Genomic DNA, 5,283 nt, shown 5'->3' on the forward strand with positions numbered 1-5,283 from the left:
AACATGATTTTACAAACTATATAAATATTTAACGTGAAACTCACGTAAATTTGGAAAATATATCTATATATTTTTGCTCCCTCGCACGAGCATCTGTCTCTGAAGCGAGAGTATATTCTCAAAGATTTCTGAAAGCTCGAGATAAATTTTTTTCATGAAAGCTCATAAACAAAATTTTATTACTAACAGACGCACGTCTATTTAATAAAAAAAAACTTTTCTCTCGTACGAGCATCCACCTTTGAAACGAGAGTTTATTCCACTTTGTGAAATCTCACATATTTAAAAAATAAAATTTTGTTTTTCGTGAAAGCTCATAGACAAAATTTTTATCATTAGACTCAGGTCTATTTTGTTGTTTCTTAAACTGACGAACGAACGAGCGTCCGTGCTAAAACGGATTCCTTTCTTGGGCCCGACCCGCGAATCCTAAACGACCAAGGTTCCATCCATGACTGGTCCCATGAAATGGCAATAAAAAATTGTTCTGATTCTATGATCGAATCCACGACTTGATCTCATAGAATAACAATCACTATATTATCTCATTACTCCGATTTCATGATCGAACCCATAACGGGTCTCATAAATGGTAATAGATAAATCTTAATTACTCTGATTCTATGGTCGAATCTACGATCCCATGGAGTGGTAATGCTCACTTTATTATTATGAATTCGTAGTCGAATCCTCTGCTGATCTTATGAATTAATAATAAACATCTTATTACTCAGTTTTGTGAATTATTCTCCACCGAATCAACAACTGGGCGTCTGAGCTACCTTTAAGTAAGCCCCGATTCAAATGGTGAAGGTGTATTCAACGACGATACACTAACAGTCACCGCATGAACGAGTATTTCAAAATACAACGAAATGATGAACCTATGCAAAATAGGGAAGAAAATAATAAATAATTAAAAATATTGATCAGGGTGCTGGGAGCACGGACACACGACCGACCGACCGTGTCATGGTCAATCCCACGCTAGTTTTATATTTTTAATGCATTTTTATTATTTTCCATGATTTGATGGAAATTCTCTCATTTTTATCAAATCTCCTTCGTCTCGAGGAAACTCCTCGGTTTCATGGTATTTTCATAAATTCGTAAAAAATAATATAAAATTAAGAAAAGAAGTGTGGGGCGTGACCGTTGGCCAACCGGCCATGCCTTGGTCCCAGCCGGCCCTACACCTCACGGTTCCTCATTATTTTATTATTATTATTAATTCTCTAATTTCATGAAAAAACTCATTGATTTCATGGTATTTTGCACAAATCATCAAATAATAAATAAAATTATGAAAACTTGTGGGACCGGTCCACTAGCCGGTCGGCCATGCCCTAGCCGGTCCCACACGCCCCTTGTTTTATTATTTTATTTTATTTTTCCTTGAATTCATCAAATTCCTTGATTTCATGGTATTTCTCTCAAATTAGGAAAAATTCCCTAAAATCATGAAAAATACTTAAAAAAATATAAAAAAATTATGAAAACTCGTGGGACCGGGCCCCTAGCCGGCCGGCCATGCCCCCACGGTCCCACAAGCCCGTGTTTTATTATTTTAATATTTTTTGCTTCCTTAAACTCATGAAAACTCCTTCAATTCATGGAAACTCCCTAAATTCATCAAATTTCTTAAAATTCATGAATTCTTCATAAAATCATCAAAAATATTATAAAATTAAGGAAAATGGCACCACGGGACCGTGGTCACGACCGGCCGACCATGCCTTGGCCTAGGCGGTCCCACGCCTCCTTATTCCTTATTTTATAATTATTTTCCATCATCTCATGGTGTTTTCCTCAATTTCGTCGAAACCCTAATTTTGGCATATTTTGTCGAATGGATGCTCAATTGCACGCCAGAAAATATCAAAATTCTCAGGACTGAGACGCGGACGCCTTGGGGACACGAGCACGCTATCTTGACCGACCAAGATTGTCTCTTTGGCTTATAGAAGTCGGTCCCATCAAGTGTCACAGTTTTGACCTAATTTGCAAAATTGCACGTATTAGGTCCAAGACTCTTCCAAACACTTTGGATTTTCATGAAGTGATCATCAGGCAGTCACCTGACTATCCAGGGCCGGTTTCATGAACCCATGGTCAGTCCCTCACTCCGTCATAATTAATAAGGTTTTCTCACCTAAGGCTCAGACGAGAATTTTCGAATAAATGATTAAACCAGCATTTAATCATTCTTTCACCAACAAATCGTCAACTCTTCAGGAGTTCTTTGTATTTGCTCACGTCAGCATATGGACACTACATGGTTGATCCACGGTCCCATGTAGTCGCTCCCTCCTTCGTCCCATGGTTAAACTTCTGACGAACCATGAATTGATCATCAATTGATCAAATTAGGGTTTCTGAATCCCAGAATCATCATTCCAGATTCCAACCTTAATAATTTTACGACGACCTCATGGTCATTAATTTTATTAATTATGCTCGGTTCAACGACCAGTATTTTAATTAATATTTTTGGTACGCTGCCAATAATCCATCAGATGAGCAACACATGCTCAGACGATCAAATATTCAACAATTCATCACATGAGCAACACTTTCTCAAATGATAAATATTTGCTCAAACCAAGGAATATTGGTTCAACAATCAATATTCACCGATCCATCGAATGAGCAATACTTTCTCACTTCATCGTAAGAACTATACCTCTGTCTCATGACATGTTCAATTCATGAGTTTCAGAACATCATGTTCAACTCAGCAACTACATGGACTCATCGTCCCATCAAACCACAAAGTCATCAATTGACTAACATACCACGAGACGTCAATCGTGTCGCTTTGGGGGGATATCACTTAGGGTTTTGGTCTGGTGGTCTACGGCACGTGTGTTCAAACACATGATGGAATGTGAGCAAGTCGTGCAATCAGTTGAAGGAATTCACGAGGTAGCGGGTGGAAAATCGACCAAGTATCCACACGTTGAGCAACTGGTTTCAAACACGATCTCCACTTCCCCACTCCTTGATTCCATCAACTGTCACACTTCATGGGGTCATGGTGTCTAAAATTCCAGCAATATAAATAAGTCTCTGAATCATGATTGAGGTATCAGCATCAACAGTATCATCAATCTCACGTCTCATCAACAACACGAGATCATCAACTCATCAATTGAGAAACTACTCTCAATTGAACAATTTCAATCATTCAGAGCTTATCATATTCAGAATTCACACACCCACAATCTTTGATTACCATTGATTCCACACATTTCCCAGCTTCCCTCCTACAGATCAACCCATCCTCTCTTGTGACCGAATTTACTCTGGAACGGTCATTGTCTTGATTTAGGCTGGAGTATTACAGATTGATCTCTCGAATATAAAGCACCCCCTTTGCAGCGGTACATCTGTGTGAGGTTTAAAATTTCGCTTGGTTCGAGGAGTCTCCTCCGTACGGTCTTCTCCTCAATTCTTTAAAAACCAGTAAATCGTTTTTCCCTATCTACATATATATATATATATATATATATATAGTTTATTTTCTTAATCTTGTTTAAATAACACCATGGTAAAGAAGAAGAATTTTAGAAGAATTTCCAAGCAACAAGGATATTTAGGAAAAGAATTAGAAATTGTCAAGGTTCTAAGAAGTTCAAGAAGTTCATCATCAACAGTTGAAGACGTTTCTATGGATGCTTTGAGAATGGTGTTGATTACCGACCAGATGTGAAGGTAAGTGTGTACTCCCATCCTCGCTAATGATTGATTTCCTTTCTTAGAGATCATCAGAAAAAGATTCTTTTTGTCCACAATTTTGTGGAGTCTCTAGAAATTGTTTCGGAAGGTTTCCTTCCCACCATTCAACGTGTGTAGGATTTCTCTCTTTATTCCTATCTGCACATATGAGAGACTAAAAAAGCGGTCTTTTTGAGTGAAATTATCATTAAACCCTATTGGTGAGGCAGAAGTCAAGGCTTGTGATCACTCTCGAACCCAAATTCTTTCGTATGGTATGGTTACTTCTCGCTCAACTCTTAAGGATGAGAATGCGTTCTTTGGTAGTTCTAACTTCTTATTACTAGCATGCAGAGAATCTATGTCCTCATAGATCCTTGGATGCTTAGGGCTCTATTACGCTCTGAAGTTGGAGAAGGTTTTGTGGGTACACCTCTGGTATACCCTCACGAGACTATAACTCGTCCACTAAGGACACCTAGGGGTTTAAAGGCTTAGTGGATACGCTAAATGCATTCGAGAAACCAGCAACAGTGGTATAGTTAGGATTTCCTAATTTCTGTTTCACTTGAGGACAAGTAAAATTCAGGTTTGGGGGTATTTGATGAGTGCCAAATATTGCATATTTCTACACTTTTTTATTGGCAATTAACTCATCTTTTGCGCTTTAAAATCATATATTATCCCAAATTCTGTATTTTCATTGTTTTCAAGAATAAATACTTGTACTAATTAATTTTGTGTTTTTAGGTACTAAATAAAAATTGGATGAATTGAAAAGCTAAAAGAGCATAGGAATGATGGCTAGCGACTACAAAAGAGAGACAATTCAAAGCTCTCGCGAGAAGGACGTGAAGCGCGAAGGCTTGAAGAACAGCCGGTTTGCACTCGCTCCGCAAGCCGTTTGTAAAGCCTAAACCGAGTCATGTGATTGGTAGAGAACCCAGAACCCAAGATCCAAACCCGTTCCCAACCTAAGCCGTCAGATTTTATTCAGTTGCTCAGATCCAACGGCTCATCTTCCTGGTACATCAATGTTTGATACAACCACTTTACACCCTAGCTCCCATTATTCTCCACCTTATCAACCAGAAACGTATCCCCCTTAAATTTCATCTTCTTCTCCATTTCATAGAGCCATCACCATCAATAACTCTTCTGTACACTGAGCACAACTTCACCATCATTAACGCCACCATTAACTCCTAATTCTTCATCTCTCTCTATCTTATCTCTATTCTTATCAAGAACAGTAACCCTAGAAGATAAGATTTCGAGAGATAGAGTTAGGGTTAGGTGTACAAGTAGGGGAGCATCTATTCAATGAAGTTGCAGAGGAATTGAAGACATGGAAAGTTAAGAAACGTGTTTTGGTGAGTGGGTCTTCATTAACTATCAAATTGAAGGTGAATTGAGTGAAAAAAATTGTGTATAAATAGAGGTTTGCTTCTCTGTAACAAAGCATCCGAATTTAGTTGGATCAATTGCTAGTTTCCATAATATAAATTGTGTTTTAATCCATCTTCAGTATGTTCTAATTTCATATGCTAGGGTTTAGATGAAGCC

Source organism: Papaver somniferum, chromosome 5 (genome assembly GCF_003573695.1).
Source record: "Papaver somniferum cultivar HN1 chromosome 5, ASM357369v1, whole genome shotgun sequence".
Classification (NCBI taxonomy): Eukaryota; Viridiplantae; Streptophyta; class Magnoliopsida; order Ranunculales; family Papaveraceae; genus Papaver; species Papaver somniferum.